At 41.4% G+C, this 19,130-nt stretch overlaps 1 long non-coding RNA gene across 1 annotated transcript; it reads left to right on the forward strand.

Annotated features, from left to right (window-relative positions):
- Nucleotides 1–268: 268 nt before the first annotated feature.
- Nucleotides 269–9,640, forward strand: LOC111273710 (uncharacterized). The gene is made up of 2 exons (XR_002687997.1): nucleotides 269–622; nucleotides 8,694–9,640. It is a non-coding gene; the product is annotated as an uncharacterized LOC111273710 (long non-coding RNA).
- The last annotated feature ends 9,490 nt before the right edge of the window (nucleotides 9,641–19,130 follow it).

Raw genomic sequence — 19,130 nt, forward strand, 5'->3', positions numbered from 1 at the left:
TCCATCTTTACGTCTATGACCATATCCTTTTCTGTCACCGTCTCTACGTCGCTACGTCTACCTCTCAACGTCCCTAGCTATAAAACTAGCTTCTCGTTTTTTTCTTTCGAACGCGCATAGACAACCTTCTGCGGCTTCCGGTTGTTCTCTTCCCCCGCTTTCTCCGAACCACAGTATGCGTCTCGTTTACTTTCACGTTTCAGGACACAAGCACAAAGCTAGAAAAACGCAACTGTATTCATGAACACGATAGCCGGGAGCGCTATAGTCAGGGCCACTGCTGCCACTAACATCTACGTATATTTACCTCGCCCCGGAAGCCGTTGAAACATTCGACCGATAAAGTCGCACAACTCGTTACCGTTACTACAGCTGTTACTGCAGACAGAAGGAATGATGCTTTGATTGAAACGGTACGGACCGCAGCCGCCGCCGTTACCGGAAATGCATGCGGGCCTTGTTATGTAGCGCTTCCGCTTTTGCGACGCAGCATAAACCACAGAGAAAGTTTGTAGGGAGAAGGCTAATAGCAAGACGGCCACGAGAGATGTGGAGGTGGCAGGGAAACTCTGGCAGGCTCAGCCCGGCAAACCTATCTTCCCAGCAATGGCTATTTGCAATGGTAAGCATCTTTCTCTTACTATTATTATACATCTAGCCGAATTGTCTGGCTGGCTTGATGCCCGGCGTGTGCTTGTCAATGTCCCGTAGCACCCTAATACTACCCAGCTGCAGTACAGCAGTGAGTGTACAAGAATTATCATAGTGATTTATTATATTATATATAACCGTTGCAGTGTTATCTATTAGTTCGACTAACATCAGAATGCATCCTACCTACCGAAATGATGATATATAGGTGTGGTTGTATCTATGTGTTGCAGCCTTAAAAATATTTTACAATAAACTTTCGCTACTTTCATACAATAACTGATCCAAATGGTTTGACATCTTTTACCATAAAACGTGTTCAAATTGTAGGCAAAAAAAATCCAAATCAAAAGCCCTTTGCTCTGTTTAGAAGCATCAGCAAAGGTCAATATTGTTTAGTTGCAACCTCTTGCGTTGTTTGTCCCTAATTCTTTTCCATTGGAGAGGAATAATTATAAATAATGCGTAACGCTTATAGTACTATAGTGCTCATAGAACCAGACATGCTGTTTGAGTGCTTAAGAGCCAAAATATGGAAAAAAGTGGCAAACACAAAAGCTCTTTTTACTCTTTCTACGTGAAACAAATGTTCATACGTACGTTTGTATTGGAGTAATTATAGGGTCTAATAGTGAAGTGCCTTTCTCTTGACGATGAATGTGCCCATTCATTGACCGCATCAGTGGAGCCACGTAGAGACCCTGTTCTAAGATCCTGCATTGCCTCATAGTCAGAAGAGTAGTGGCGTTTGAAGATTTTCTTTCTGGTCATATATAATTAACTTCTTTATTTGCCGGCGTACCGAACTCACTAAAACTTTTCTTTCTCGTTCGCACACGGAGCACTCTTAACCGTGCTTGCTAACAAACTTCTATAGATTTTCCCTTTTATCTATGAAGATAGGGTCATAAGCACGAGCTGCCCTCGGTCACTGCCAGTCAAAGATGGCCAGCGAAAACCAAACTAGTCAGGATGACTCGATGATACATTACACACATCGAATGATCGGGCTCTATCGTAATAAAATGTGTGTGTTGTGCGTACAGAATAAATAAAAACACACTAGGCTAGCTTTTCATGATTTCCAATATTGAATAGGCATTGTGCTCATTAGGCGAAATGTGGGAAATACGGAAAACTAGGAGTTGATCCCGGACTATTAGAACATTGAGTTCCTTACATGTGTCGTAATTTTTGAAGAAGAGATTTGTGTAGTTAGGAACAGTTAACTATAGCGGCTTGGGCCGCAATTGTCTAACGCTTGTTGATTTCGTTGTCATACGGTTATGCTTTGTTAGCAAAGGACAGCATAACGATTTAGACTTTAAGAGATGAACTTACTCATCATATGAAAAAGAGACAAGGAACAGAAGGCCAAGCTAATGAAAATAGTACCTAGAGTTTAACGTTCACCAGGATCTCGAACGTATACCTGTATCTGACAAACGTGAACGGCATCTTGGCTTTCCTTGTTTATCCTAACGGCAAAAAGGCAAACGATCTAAACGAAATAGAAATTTCTAAGTCTATGAATCCGGTAATTATTTCAGTAGTGGAAACAATCTCGCTTTACTGTTGACTTCATCTTTCCATATAATATTGTGATCTTATTGTGTTTCTCATTGTGAGTATAAGAAGATTGTTTCATCGATCAGAACTGCGCTAACAAACACCTACAACATGTGTCTATCGGATATGGCTCTATTTATTTGCCCCCCATTACCTACCGTGGACAGAGATCACGGTTTTTCCTTGTTATAAACCTTCGTTATCACTTTCGACAGCTCATCAGGAGCAAGCACACTTCGCGTCTCACTCCACCAGCGTACGAATTTTTTCATTTATATAAAGTTGGATAATGCGGCTTTTTGTGAGTCTCTAAGTTGTTTGCTCCAGGGATTAAGTTGAGCTTAAAGTTACGCTAAACTTCGCGTAGTTCCTTAGTTAGCGACTAATGTAAAGCCATCAGCTTCATCATTATCCATCCATGGGCCACTTCCCTCAGGCACTGTCACAACTCAATGTAGTATAGCTTCAGAAAGAGGCCAGTGTGCGCGATCGAATTGAGCCCGTCAGAAGTCCGTCTATCCACCCGCCGAGGGCAGATCAACCTCGCCAGACCTATTATAAGAGGGTGAACCATTTGGTTTAATCTATCCCCAACAGGCCAATCCAGGTTTTCATCAGGGCCCTGACGAAGGCTAGCTGGCCCTCAATAAACTTCACATACACGACAACTGGTTAAAAGTGCTCTTGTCTATTGAAGTTACACACATACATGAATTGAAAGCCTCGAATACGGTAATGCCTACTACTGCCCGTATGTCGCATTAAATTTGCTGAAGGACATGCTGAAGTTGATGCTGCAGATCGCATACGATCGTACGATGTTATTACTGTAACAACGTACTCCTTTGCACGCTTCTCAGAGTCCGCAGACTCCTTGTTGATTTTTAAGCCGATTTATGCAGCTGCATCGTTTTTACGATACGAACAAAAATCCTTAAAAAATAAATCTATGTTGGGTAGTATATCTATTTAGAGGGTTCGATCTTACGGGTTACATTGTCTATTCATATTGGACTTATATAGACTTAACAGTTCAGCTACTTTAACTCTATTTTCGTTGGGGTAATAGCTGTTGTTTTGTTGTGCGAATCTCCGCTGAAGCGTAATTCTCGAAAAATCTATCTATATATCTATTATATGTTATAGCTAATGCCGTTAAAACCCGTCAGGTATAATCAAGTTCTAATGATTTGCTAGGGGAAACTTGTGTCAATGTGTAATTGGTGTAAATAGCTGATTTTCTAAGCAGTTAAAAGCAACAGATGTGAGAAATCGATAAGCATCAGCTTTTAATGAATGCTATTGTTTAAATGTCTACTTATCTAGGCCAATATATTCTTGGAAAAACATTTCCTGTTGTAACGACATGACGAAACGAATGCCTAGCGATGAAAATATGAAACATGAAAAAATTGCCTACGCAGATATGTTGCCCCTTCTTCCTACTTCGCAGTGCCATCGTAGCTTGTTTGTCTCAGCTGTACATATCAAATCGCCTGTTTAACATACGTGGCAAAATTGGCGGGTTTATCTCTAATATACTCTAAAGAGAAACTACACTTTGCCCTTGTTATGTTTAACTTAAAAGTGAATGATGTCCAGTGATTAAAGTTTGCTGAAATTCTGATTATCCTGGAACGAAAATACCTAAATGGATGGTCGCAGACAATTATACGGAACGGTCTCATCTCAATTCGTTTTTCTGGTGAAAAGGGCCTTTAATAAGATCTCTGACTAAAGAGTACTCATGTGCAATTTTATATCTACTTTGCAAATGTCGGCTCAGATGTCGCTGCTTCCGAAACCGAGACATACAAATCCCACAAAAAGGACATTTGTACTTAGTCAGGCCGTCCACGTTCTAAATAGCTCGGTTTTACCTGCGAGCAGTTGTAAGAGGTTATACGAAGTAAATTATGATCGCAAGGTTAGAAAATGTCTGTGTTACAAGAACTGTTACTAGACATACGAAGGGGGACGCCGCGTCAATTATGGACATCATACCAGCTAAGAAGAACTTATCTTAAAGCATCCGTAATGACAAATCGATTACGTCATATTCTAGCCCATCCTAACCTGTGTAATTCTTAAGTAGCATACAAACTAGCTAATACTGCATTAAGACAAAAACACAAGTCTACTGTGATCGATCTCACCTCAAATGAACAATTCGACTATATGATTGGTATCAGAAGACTTTCGTCACAGTCAAACGGCACAAGATTAAGAAACAGTGCAGAATCAAATTTTTAAGCCCAAGCGCTTTCTTAGAGTCTGTTTTTAATAATGTGTAAGATATTATCGGATATAAACAATGAACAGTAAGTTCCGTTATCACCGATATCTGACTTGATTCTATCTATACAATATAGTAATTAGCATTGTATCCCCTTAAATGCATACCAAATTCCACTCATAGTTCCTACGATGACCACGGGCACTTAGCCAGCTTGAGTTCAAGTTCTGACCATATTTACCATAATGGTTCCCATCATTTCATCATAACGGTAGGCCTAATGGCTGCAAGGGTGCCTCGTCCGCATCGCCTCCACGTCCAGTAAAAGGATATGCATTGTTTCGAGCCGCCCGCACAGCCTGCAATCATATCCGTGTCGAAAGACAGCCATTGTCTTTGGTCTTCTTTACATTGCGTAGTCTTTCTTTACGCGGTCTGACCAGCAGCCGGACGACTGCTCGCATTGTGGTACCGTCGCCGCCGCTACGCATCATGCTTTACCCTGTGTCATCCATCCTCTAAGCAGGCTTCGTCCGATAAGTACTAACATGAACCGCGGTACTTGTCAGCCACCAGCGATGCCGTACCGCTGATCTGTGTAACTGCTCGGCCAGCTTAGTCAGAGCAACCCGAATACCCAGTAAAGCAGAACAGAACAAGAGTTCCGCTATGCGTGGCGGCAGTGGGTCGTAGCCAGTAAGTTGGTACCAGCTGCCAGCAGATAGAAGGCAAAGAGGAAGAAGAGACAGCATAGAGGACGAACGTAGAAAAAGAGTCGTATAGTAGCAACGGTAGCGGTATGCAAAGATGGATCTGGAGGCCATTGGAACTGAGACACCAGGAAAGCAGTGAGGGTTTCAGCGCTCCCGGGAGAAGCCATAGGAACTGTGAGGGGTGAAGACCATCGACACGGTGACTGATAGGGTTTTTTTGGGGTATCGGGTTAGACAAGCAAGAGGACTGACAGTTGTATTAGCACAAGGACGTTTTAAGTTTGAGTCTATGTCTACTCAGTCGAATGCCCGACCCAAGGCAGGTCCAGGCAGACAAGCCAAAAACAAGAGCTGCCGCGAGCCAAAGGGAGAGCAATCTGTGATGCAGCTCAAAATGGCCTTACCGAGCCAAGCTCTCAGGCGGGTTGAGCGCTGTTGAGAAACTGGTGCATGGCATGTGGTTGCTACCAGATATACATGACGAAGCGATCAGCAATGCTAACCAAAGACCGCAGTCCGCCATCGCTAGCGTTCACCCCGTGCTAGTGTCGGTTGAAAAGCATTAGCCTCGGTCATTGCTACTTCTACTACTGTTGCAGTCGCTGTTCTAACAGAGTCGTTCGATAGCGTTTTATCAGACCTCTGGGGACAACCTAGAGTTCTCAACTATGTGCCTCGTCCTGCTTCGGTTACTAATGGCGGACCGCTGCCAATGTCCTCTTTGCCATACTCGATCCAGTATAGCAATGTCTTTTTCACAAGCTCACCAGCGCGAGAAGTTCCCTCTGACTGAAGTAGCGGTCCAGCAGCCACCTCATATAGGACTCACCTGAAAACGCTCGTCCTCCAGCTCGAACCAAGCGAAAATTCTGCCACCAGAACCAACTGCCATTATTCCAGACATGAGCAGTGCATTCCCCGGAAGTCTCTAGGCTCCTGCCACCATCGTCTTCATAATGGCACCACAGGCCTGCGGCGCGGCACAGTACATATAGTTTGTGACTGTGCCACTTGAAATGATTATGGCGGGCGTCAGTGCAACCCGCTGTAATGATTTTCAGGGAGATTCAGGCAAAAAGACGGACGGAAGAACTCATGAACATGCAGGGAGTCCCAATATGGAGTGAGAACAGGGAGTGAATACGAAAACGAGCAGAAAAGTCGAGTGGTCAACCAATGAGACTAGGGGGGATGGGATCGAGAAACTCTTTTAGAAAGCTTTATGTGGACCACTCACATAATGGAGATAGGGACGGACAATCGAGGGAGGCGTTTACGACAGAACTTTACCGCAGGCGCCGCTAGCGCGCTGGATCCAGGTTCAAACAAAAGACGGAGCAAATAAGCAAACACTACAAAGAGTACTGTATGTGTATCCTCCCTAGGGTCTCATCTATCTGTATGTATTTGAATAGAGGTTAGTCAAATTGTTAAATTTGTATGTAACCTAGACGCAACCAAATGAACTTGCCAGTTATGTGAATTTGATGTCGTCTTTCAGCAAAATTGAAAAAAAAACAATGATTATATTACATTATTACATGGATTTTACTGACTGGCGTGTCTGCAAATCCAAGTCAAATCATAAATAATCAAGCAATTGGAACGGATACTCGGAAACGGATAGTGAGACTAAATTAGTGCATATTTATATACACAGGGCGCAGGAAATTATATATCACTCTGCGCAGGCGTGATGTGTCCAAAATTTAGCTCAAGCTGAAGCAAATTCAGTATAGCGGCTCCGACAGCGAAATCTCCGGCTGGAAAAGTCAGGCCGAGGTTTAAGCCTTACCAACGATATACACTAAACAGCAAGTATCATTAACTAAAAAAAAACGAAAATAATTCTGTTATTCTAAATTTATTTGGCAAGCCTTCGACGACTGTACTATCGAGTGGACTATCTGTTGCACACCATGGTAAAAATTACGGAGTGTATCACTTCATTGACCTTCACTGGAATAGAAGAGACAAGTCCGAAAATGCTGTCACTTGCTTTCCTTGACACGAGCTTTCATGTTCAAGTAGCTTCAGATAGTTTACTGACGTCTAACTTAATGAATCGATAGAGCCAGAAGCACACTTCTTTTTTTATTGGATTTTATTAGTAATTGCTTACGAAGTAAAAATATTCGTTACATCAATGAATCTTTGCTAGATTATATAGCCTTCATCCAAATCTGTTCATCCTTTTCCTTTGAAGCATTGGCATAATCCACGCTGACAACTTAAGCCCACCATTATTACCGATGGTTATCAACAACTTGCAATTCAGGCATACCTGCAACACTTTCGTACGCCTTGCTAATCTTAAAATTCACCGAAGATATTATATAAAAAATTGAGTATTAGCTAGTTACCGAAGTTTACTTCCAGCACCGTCTTATGGGCAATACCTAAGACAAGTAATGAACAAAAAGTGTCACTAAAGCTCTCGGTCTAAGTCACAGTCAGAAGAATTTTTACCATCAGTCTAGAATTTAAGCAATAATCTGATTTTGAGTACAACCTTACGTGAGGCCAAAAAAGAATGATTATTCCATTTACACTCAATTTACTGGCTGTAATGCGTCCTACAAGTATATAGGCTAAGTTACTGAACGGTTAAGCTAAGCCCTTTAGGCAACCGTATGGGTGGTCTGGCACATGAACAGCGCTGCAAGACATCTCAGTCAAGACATCAAAAACAGAGACCCACGATTAAAATAAGGGAATTTTGTTCGACCGTATCGCTTGCTGAAACGTCATCTGCTGATACGTGGCATACGATTTCACTTCAAACGTATAAAAGCGTTGAAGAAAACATCTTCTACTTGGTAACTGAAGGCATCGTCGTAAATACCTATGTATTATACAGGTGTATGTGTGCGACGGTACATTAATAAATGCATAGATTACCTTCATTGATAGAGCTTCAGTAGGCAAGCACAGTGAGGCCTGCCTGAATCTATTCATTCTACTCTAATTTAAACCCTACTATCGATTCGAAATATGACTGATTCCATCCAAGATGTAAAATACATGTGTTTTTTTTTATAATACGGCCAGGCATTATTTTTACTTGCTCTAAATTTAAAAACAATCATATGTAAAATCGTTTAAAGATACATTCTTATAAAATTCAATAGACATAGGTTTAATGCAAACATTGCCTCATATAGAGTGGAACATATCTGTGTATGCAGGAAAGTGTAACCAGCTTCCTTTAACAAACATACTTCCAAGAGAAACAGAAAAACCGAAAAATACTTCTAGCCAAGTAAAACGATTCAGTTTCGCACTGCAAAATTAGATTTCCTGCTGAGCTTCATAGAAACTAAATTTAAATAGCATCAAGTCAAACATCGCTTTTGTACTGTTTGTTTATCCCAATTAACCAAGATATGTTCGTGTCCTACTGAATATTGTTTACGGTACCATTAATTATCTCTGATTTATTTAATGAATTAATAAAAAAGAGAATTTTTTATCTTACCACTTGAATTTCATGCAACAGTACAGATCATCACTCTGTATTCTAGGCTATTCAAAGATGTTGGAACAGCGCCTGTGAACGTGCCAGGAACAACTGTGAAATTGAAGAAGTTCTACCGGGTTTCGCCGCGCATGTTTTGTTAGATGTAATATCCAACAACGAACTCGCCCATCAAACCAAAAGGAGGACCGTCAACGGGGGTATTAGTGCTGAGAAATTTCGAGTCTGCAATACAGGAAAGGAGCGATAACCTAGAGCTTTCAGGACAATGTTCGCAATTAGAATAATTTTGACGTGTACAACAGAAGTGTTTATAAATATTGACTTCAGTATGTATTTAGATGGCTTTAGGTTTTTGGCTGTTTTTAACACTATGCATTCTTGAATTTTTCCTCCCGTTTCTATTTTTTTTTCTTTTTTAATCCATTCAGGGGTCCTATGTAACCTCATCACATTAGCTGAGAGCCTACCCTAAAATCATGATGATCAGTACTGCCACGAGTCTGTGACTAACGTAAACATTAGCCCATGGGCCTTCTAAGCCAGAGATATAAGCTAGCTATGAGGTTTGTAATTTGTATTAGTCGTAAGTTCACTGTGAGGACAATTTATAGAACAGTAAAAAATCTATGACGGGCTACTCTATTCTGGCTGTTTGCTAATGCAGCCCTTTGCTATCTTCACAAAAATGCGTCACATATCTCCTAAATAATTTTCTTTTATCTCGATTAAAACCTGTCGTTAAAGCTGACAAGTCAGAGTTTTTTTCTTATTAGTATATCCGTGCAGAAATAAAAACATGACATCAATGTTTAAAACTAAAGTAAATGTTAAACGGTTTCTTTTTACGTTACAATTATAAGAAAAACGACGGCATTTGCCTAAACTCAACTATACATATAAAGATGGACCCGAAACCTACATATAAATCGTTCCACACATTTGTCTATCGCATTTTCATGAAATTTATAATAAAACATTTTTAAAAAACTCTTTTTATGTCTCTTTAATGTAGGGTTTCTTACCTAACATAATTGTGTGCTCTTGTTCCTTAAGGAACGCAGGAATAGGACAAATTTAGGGCGAATTTAAGGATCACACGGTGCTAGCAATACCCTATATTTATATATAGCAGTAATCAATAATATTTGTTGCTGAATAGAAATACGGGAACGGTACATCGGTACGATAGTAGGTGACGACAAATGCCTTATTTACTTGCAGAAGTAGGTTTTGCTTCTATCATGGATGGAGCAAGATAGACTATACGATCTTTTTAGTTCCCTTAGTGCACGTTTGATTTTTTGTTGTTAAATAAATTATTGTGAATGGTTGCTCAATACATGCTATATAGTATCTTTGCGGTTAGAAGTATTATTTTCAACTTTATTTGCGAATGAAACCCGGCTTGGTCCGAAACTTGCCGTTTTCATTTCATACGATACATACATATGTATTGTTATGTAGTTTTTTTTTATATCTCCCAAAGGGTGCTTACATGCGATGGTATACAATTTGTCGCGTTCAGCCTAGGTAAATTCATCCGCTTTCCAACTATTGCAATTATTGTTTTTTCCTATTAAAGGTCTCTCTTTAGCCATTGAGAGGGCTTCAGGTTCAGCGTGTTTGAGTTATCGCTAGGCCCGTGATTATACCAATTGATTTTGCAGATCGTTTATTAGATTAGGTATACAGTTTGCGACATATGAAACAAAAAAGAATCGAGGGATATAGTTCATGAACTAAGACGGCAGTCGTGAAACGTTTCGCTGTTTATTTTAGGAGTAACGACGCATTTGAACTAAACATTTTAGAAACCAGGGGGTCTTCTCTTAGACCAAAACGTAAGAGACAATCGTGATATTGCCCGTTTCAACCCTTTTTTTGCATTTCTGGGTATGGGTGCACGCACAGTTTTTTTGTTTTTCGTTTATCCGAGTATCCCCTCCTACTGGGATTTTTGAGCATACAGCGTTTCTGGTTTGCTTCAAAAGATAACACAATTACTATGAAAGCCAAATCAACTATTATCCAAAGAGTCCAACATGTCTCTCTGTACTTTTTCCGACGACGAAGTCCGACAGAGCAAATAAACAACTACGTAGCGCGAAAGCGAAAAAGCCTTTGAAAATGTGTTGCTTGTACCTAGACCAAACTTTTTACCTATCTACTTAAACTTCCAAACCAATATTTGAAAGCAGTGCCGAACCTAAAACGTGGCGCATTTAGGTATTTGTTAAATCGATTAGAATCAGTTCGATACGCCCCAATCCTATTAATGTCCTATATTAGATGGAAGTCATTTCCAGCCTCAAAATCTGACTGGCTTCAGGAACATACACCGATTCCTCTTTTATCGTTGCTAAATTCGGTGAATTTCTACAGCAACATTGTTTTCCTTTCCGTCCTAGGCTCTCCTGTCGAATAGCAGCGCCAATTTCGAAGTCAGAATAACTGCTGAAACTATTATTGTTTTCGGCATAACGTACATAACAAACAGGCAAGAGTAGATAATTCTCCACTTTTATATTGTCGTTCAAGCATCCTTATGGTTAACAGTATTCGCATGAATATGCATTGACGGTAGTGAGAATCTGCATGGCGCTTGCCTCGCCGAAAGGAAGACACAACAGCCCTTTCCTGCGTTTGTTGCGTACAAAAGTTATGAGTGAACGTTACAGAAAGGTAGCAGACGAAGAAGAGAAAGGACTGCGTACTATAAGCCCTTCAAGGCCGGGCTGAAACCGCTTATAGCCCGCAAGCAGCTGTATGAGGGATGCCCGGATCTGTGGGTGCATAGGGGTGCAAGTGCGGTTGTTGACAGGCTGAGTAGCAGTGTTAACCTTTTTTTGCGTTCGCTGCCAGTGGTGTTCAACGAGGGTTCGAATCGAATGCGTCAATAACGGTAAAGGCAGCATCGACTGCGGTTGCATAAGCAGAAATAGCAGCGGCAGCAGTAGCAGCTGATTCAAGAACCACCTGACTCCTCGCGTTACGCTGAGTTGTTATCCCCAGTTCTTCGGCCCCTATCAATTCCTGCTACCCTTCTCGTCGGAGTTTGCCTGTGAGCTCTTCCCTCTGAAGCAGCGCGATCCTGTTCAGTGCTCGTTCTCAACTCCGTTCTCCCATTGAATACGAGGAGGCGAACGTAGGCAACCGGCAACCGGTGTTTGGTAGGAGAACCCTGTCTGCCTCGTATCGTCCGTTCGCTATCGAAAGTCTGCAATTTTCGATGTAGCTACGGCAACAACAGACGCAGTAACGGCATGGCTAGTCGTACTGGTGCTAGCTGTAACGGTAACAGCATTTGAGCGTTCTAACTGGTACTTGCTGGGGCAGCAAAGTACGAAAAATTGAAACGAGGACGGGCGACGATGGCGAAACAGACGTCAGCGCCAGCAGAAATCGCCATAGTATTCAACACGAGCGTCGCTGGTGGCTCGTTGCGTTTGCAATTGGCCGTTTTGCGGAAAGCAGTAGTAGAAGCGAGGAGCTCGTATATGCCTATGGCACTGCGTTTGCATTTGTAGGCAGGTAGCCTAACGAACAGGGGGCTGGTAGACGCATTTGGAGCCATATCAGAACAGCGTTAGGATTCATATGAGCCGCGCACGCTAGTCAGAGTCACACTAACAGAATTAATACAATATCCGACACCCGATGATGGCAGCCTTCGGAAGTAATACGCAGCGGTTTACTGTTTCCTGTGGTCTAGCAACATTGTTTAAGGTTATATGCAGGTTCACCAGAAAAGTTTGCTTTGTATCCAAACAGGGTGTCTGCCTCTGACAGACCTTCTTTAAACTATATAAGCAATTAGTCTTGCTAAACAGATCTCTCGTTATGGCCTTAGAGTCATCAATATATTGCCATATAAAACCAATGTAAAACCACACAATTGTTAAATAAAGCGGCGACATGTCCGTTAGAACGTTTATCATTGAAGGTTGCAACATGTGACTATCGCACTGCTCTGTCAAAGACGCATTGTACGTCACTTTCATTGAAAGCTCCAGATTATTCATATACTAACTATAGCAATAATACAAGTTCTTAAGAATATAATTTATAATAATATAGTTTTTTGACTTAAGTTGACGGAAACTGTTCAGTCCACGATAATAGTAAGCTCCGCAACTAAAAAAATTACATTTAAACTTGTACTTGACTATACAATGTTAGATACAATGCTTCTTACAACCTATTGCGGTAGTTCCCTTAACAAACGTTGATGTCGCGTGTTTGAGGAAGTCAACTTTGCTCTTAGCGAGATGATCAATGGTCATCATGGCCATAAGTCTCTAAGCGTTTCAAATAAAACCTTCGTCCGTGTTGCTGTTTAGGCCTGATTGCGTAAAAAAAAATTCTACGCAGAGATTTACAGAATAACATTTCATCCTCACCCAATTAGGTATTACTTGTGATGTATACCGCATACCTTTGAAATCTTGCTATGGTTTATGTACTAAGTAGAATCATATCTGAGCCGGCAATTTTCGATTACCTAAACGGATCACCTAGGCAATTTTCTTGAACATTATTTGTTCTGCACCGACCTGTCAAAAAGCGTCAACCATTACAATTATGCCAGTAATCTACGTTGGATCTCTTTGGGAGCGGCTCTGTACAAGCCAATGGCGCACTCATACGACAAAAGGACCCGTTAGCTTGTTTATTTCACGTCCAGCATAGGTCTTCCTATCCGGCAAGCTGAGCTAGTTGACACCTTAAATTATATGTTATTTGTTGATCATATAAGCTCACTGTAACAGAGGTTACAGTTAGTATCATTGTTGTTAAGCGGTTAGAATTATAGGTGAAATGGATCAACGCAGTGTTTCACAAAGCTCCAAAAAGACATTTGCCAACAAACTATTGGCGATTTTCCGAATACTTTCAAGACACAAAAGAATCATCACGAAAGTTAACTTGCGCTCACGAACGCCCGAATAACACCAGCCAGACCCGACTACTCATCGAATGCTTCATCGCTCACCGTAGCAGTACGCGGATACGCTTCTCCGTATTCGAACCTGTATAAACTCCTGCACAACTAGCGCCGCTGCCATTTTAGTCACGGGAGTGTCCGTCAGGGATAAAGACCTTTTTGTTTGTCTACTCTAACTCTAATTGTTGTCTAGATGGATATTGGCTCAACGAAACTGTTTTCAACACCGGCTCATAGACGTGACCCGACGGGTCAAAAAAATGAGATGTTTCACTACAGTTTTCGTGAGGACAGTTATGCGCTGCTAGCGAAGTTATGTAGAGTGCACTCGGATTGAAAATGATGACTGCGTGGATATGTAGTATGCAGCAGGTAACATTCGAGTGGGCGAGTGTCAACACTATGTCCCTTGGGATACTGACGCGTTGAACGAGGCACTGCCTGCATTTGAAGAGGGCTTAATTGTGAGCTGGGTTGGGCACCATAACACCAGTCGACGGGTAATCGTGTACCTGTTTCTGTTGCAAGAGAAGCGATTTTGTGTTGAAGCTTCGATATGTACCGCGATAGTGATAGAATAGAACGCCGTTGATCGCGGTGACGCGGAAGAAGTGAGTTTTAGTCGAAGATGGGAATTAGTTCTAAATGCAACAACAGCAGAACGATGCAGCAAACTTGTCAAGCAATAGTCAGAATACCGACAGTAGAGATTAATATTATTCGTTTATAATACCTGTTATAATAATCTAGAAATACTATATACGTACTTTACGAATATATGTGGATAAACGATATTGGCTATAGAGATACTTGACGTTTCTCTATATTCAAATGTACACCGTCTGCCTCATTCCTGCGTTGTCTCCTTGCCTCCCACTGTTGGTTAGGGTATTGTACAGTTCAGCCCCTTACTGTAACCTGAATTCTAAGTATGTGCGTGGCATATATAATTGCTATATGTAGCCCATCATGCTCGACTGAGAAAAGACTACACCCTAAATTACTATTTACAGCGTCTCCCAGCGCTACTATATTTTCAAACGGAATAACCTTGGGCCTTCACAGCTAATGGAAACTAACTTAAATGCCTTTGATATAATGCATGTCTTTCGATGTACGTGTAAAAATAAGCCTTTTGCTTAATACGAGACTCTTCACCAACGACTCGTAAAAATATATAAAGTGCATCTAATGAGATGGCAGGGGTAAGTAGATACCTATAATCAGAACGTATCTCTACCTAACGGAAAGCAAAAGGGCAACACGCCTGTGCGTCGTAAACGGACGGCCCCATCTAAAAGACGGAAACGTCTTTATGCTTAAAAGGAGCCACGACGCTGAATATATGAAAAATTTCTACGTGTGCTGTGGTCACTCGAGCGATCATCTCGGAAAAGCCGAATAGAAACCTTCCCCTGTCGAATCACAGCTAGGAGTGAACTCCAGCCAGGACCATTCCGACAAGAAACGTTTCCAGCTCAGGCCCCGGTAAAGCCTCTGAGCCTTCTGAAGTTCAACTCGGCTGAACAAAGACGATAACTGGGTGTCGAGTTCCTTCTGAACAAACTTCTGCCGAGCGTATAAAAATGGCTACGACTATGAAAATAAAAAGCATTAGCCACTGGACAGTCTAGAAGGAGTACGAGCAGCACGTTTTAGATATTATTGTACCATTGTATTGTGATAAAGTATACTAAAGTAAAACTTTGAATTTGTATATGGTATGAGTAAATCAATAACGACAAGTGAATATCAAATAAAACAGCCCTAATGTTACTAATAATGTATTATCAACGAAATGCGAAAAGGTCACTTTGGTAAATTTACGTAAAACTTATGACAAAGACGCTTGGGCGCAATAGGCAATATTGAACTAGCGTATTATGTTTTTCTGTCATCGCTCTGATCGAAACACCCAAAGTGGACATAAGCTGTTCATGGTTTATGGCATTTCTCGGGACTTGTCAGACACATTGAAACGTTTAGGTAAAAAATATTCCCATAACTCGCCAAATAGAAGTCCTAACGCCTAACGGTAACCTAACAACGTCTAACGGTAACCTAACAACGCCTAATGGTAACGTCGGACACTTACATAGCTAAAAAGTGTATTTGTTATGTAATTTATTGTTTAATGGGATACTAAGGCTAACATGATTGGCTGGACACTGGGCCTTCGAGTGGCATTCTATTTGCTTTAAATGGGTCCAATGTACTGCGTAGTTAGCTATCGCCTATAGAATAAGCTATCTAAAAAAAAAGCCACTTTTTTTTTAGATAGCTTATTCTATGATTCTCGTGAGTTCAAAACAAGCGATGTTTACGATTTGCCATTGAGGTTAGATAATGTAAAACAGTCACTATTGGTCGCTATCGGTCATAGCCTATACGAACCTAATTTCTGGTGACCTTCATCAACGCTTTGAACGATTCTGCTCTGGAACTGCACGATCAAGAAAAATCATCAGCAACTGTTATTACTTTCATCTGAAGCACCTAGTTCTTTTCACGTGTGAGTCAAAATAGATAGGGCAAACCCAATCATCGACCTCACATCAAGCTGAAGCTTAACAGCTTAGACTGATCGAATATTTTCACATATAAACCTGGGACATATTTGTTTGTGCTATTTACCGCGTATAACTTCTAAACACACAATTTGAATTTCTGTACAACCAAAACCCGCTTCTTTCGAACATAAAAATATCCTCGAATGATCCGAGTGATTTTTTAATACTCGATCCAATATGTTCATGTTGCAATTCAAGAAGTGTTCTGTTATTCTATACTTTTTCTCATAACTCTACATTACCCATACACATTCAGTTGTCCTAAAATTAAGAGGATCGGTAAACGCCGAGCGTTTTCAACAGGTCACATATAGATCAAATATGTTATACTTAATTCAATTTTCTTCGATAACAGACGAGTCTTTTCCAGGTACTATGAAAATTTAGCGCCATTCATATACTTGATTTCTAATTCGATCTTTATTTTCGCACTCCTTTCTTCCTTGTTTTTCCACTTCTGGCATATTTTGACGAGGTAAATTATATCAGATGGCTGATCCTGAAGCATCTGCTTCAAGATTTATGCTGATACATATCTGAGAACGATCAGATAATCGAAGGCTATTTGAGTCGGGTAGGAAATTGCCATTAAAGAGCACAAAAAAAATGTTATAGTCATCAAATACTAACAAGGATACCTTACCCGCGATCTTTGATGTTGGTTTATTTTACATACTTTGTAGTTCAACGCTCGTGTTTGTTTAGAATCATTGCTGTAATGATACAAATATTATTATTTGCACTTCCTCAATATAAAAAAAGTGATCAGAGAATGCACAGTTTGTGTGATATTAACTTGCGGCATAATTTCTGCCGGTTTCTGCTGACTATTTCCATTTCGCAGTGGTTCTTTTGCTGACAGTGTTACAAAGCTTTCGAAATCTTTCTATTCATCATTCAAAAAGTTTTTATTTTTTATATTATTTGACTGGATCTTCCATAAGTGGATAGCCATACCTTGGCTTGCGTTGATGCTCTTCGCTAATCTTATACTTCTAATAACCTAATTGTCCATTATCTCTCGGTTGATTACTTTAGTAGACAAGATATGCACTTACTTCACGGGACTGTTCTTATTAAATGGATTGTTTGATGACTTAATGTCTGCGCGTGATGTAGAATTGATTGACCCTGTAGATGATTACGAAGGAAGGAACGATCAAATTCAACAAAGTTTTATTTATTACCGATTGATCTTTCCTGTTTACGGCAAAGTTGACGTTAATTAACACTGCTATGATACACATTACAACTTAAACAAACCTCAGACAAGTTTTACTAACTTTCGCTAAAGTAATTTTTGCAAAATTATCAATGGAATGAATTTGTGCTGTACATTGATACTTGCTCTGAGTAGCTGTCAACTACAACACGCCCATATGTATCCTTCGTACTCCTTGTCATCCTCAAACAGAGTCATTTCATTTCCTTTCGTTCTCAGTTGATTTCGCTTTCAGCACGTCTCGTCGGACTTTTTGTTCGGCCATCATCGGGGAAGCGAACGCTGTGTGGCATGTTATGCTCTAGTGGCTGCCTACTGGGAATAATCTCGCAGTAGGCGAAATAATTATGCTCTAGCTGGTTGTTCGTTCGTCAATTGCTCGCGAGGATGTTTTGTTTGTCGCTGTTTGCTAGTAGAATTAACGTTGGAATCATTCTACTTGAGCGTTTTCGCGTTCAGTGTCCCCTCCTTATTCGCTTGCTTGTTTCGCCGTCCCACCTACTTTTGCTTCTTTTTCCTCGATCCACCTACAGCCTTGTCATGCTGAAGGCTGCTGTTATAGAGTTTATCCATCCATTTGCGACTGTGTTGCCAGTTCTACCATTGGACGCCTCTTCTGTCTCCCGATCTTCTCTTCTGCCATTTCTCCTCATTCGCCCCCTGACCAGGAGCTGCTGCTGCTGCTGCTGCTCCTCCGCTGCTGGTGATTCCGTTTCCTGATAAGAAGTTTGCAGTTCTCGTTGGCTCTTCCCATTGGTCGGACTAACTCTGGGCATCGAATTGTAACATGACCCTACAGGCTTTAGGTTCTCCTAGGCTATGCTCGGCTGTGGCCGTCAAATGCCCGCCTGTGAGCTGCAGCACTAGTAATGGCGTAACGGTCGTATAGGGCATTACTGGCTGGTTTAAGGCAACTAGATGCTGTAGCGTTGCTAGGTTGGCTGATTTGTCGTACTTTTGGAGGTTCGCCGTCGGAGAATTATCCATAACACAGCCTGGTAGAGCGCGCTCACCCGCCTGTTCTTTCCACACAAACGCTCTACCGTTAGCCGCTTGCTTCTACTGCGCCGTTCGTCAGTGACAACGCAAATAGGTTCTCCTGCTGCTAGCGCTGCTGATGACGATTCATTCGTACCTCGTTCCCTTGTCCGCTGATTCCTGTTCTCACTTTCCCTCTCTTTTTTTCTCTCTTACACTTGCCCTTTCTCTCTACAAATATACTTTTTGCTGTTTGCTCTTTACTGCTACTCTAACTGCCGGCGGCGAAGGGGAGCAAAAGGAAACCCCCACTCTTGGTTTGGCCAGCTCCTCTGTTCGCAAAAAGACCCAGGGGTAGCGCCCGGCAGGATAAGCGGATAAGGAGGGCAATCAGTAATGGAAAGTACGAGGATCAACTACGAAGAAGAAAACTTGTACCCATCTGCCCCTTATGTTCTCCCCGGAACCTTCCCCGTACACCCGATTGCTGTGACTCTCAAAAGCTTCGTGCTTTGACTTCTCTATTTACCACCCACACGCCCACCCAGCAACGTCCTTTGCGTTCCCGGCTCTGTATGACCAAGCTGCTCGATGTGTCTCCTTCTCCTAGTGGAAGAGAAGGTTTCGTTGTGCAATAATGTTTCAGAATAAATAATGAGCATCTGAAGCTGATTTTTGCAGCAATGATGACGACTATGATGGCTGCAAAGGCCGAAAACGGTTCCAAAGCATTGTTCTGTGTATGCATATATAGATAGATAGATA

Source organism: Varroa jacobsoni, unplaced genomic scaffold, assembly GCF_002532875.2.
Source record: "Varroa jacobsoni isolate VJ856 unplaced genomic scaffold, vjacob_1.0 scaffold_217, whole genome shotgun sequence".
Classification (NCBI taxonomy): Eukaryota; Metazoa; Arthropoda; class Arachnida; order Mesostigmata; family Varroidae; genus Varroa; species Varroa jacobsoni.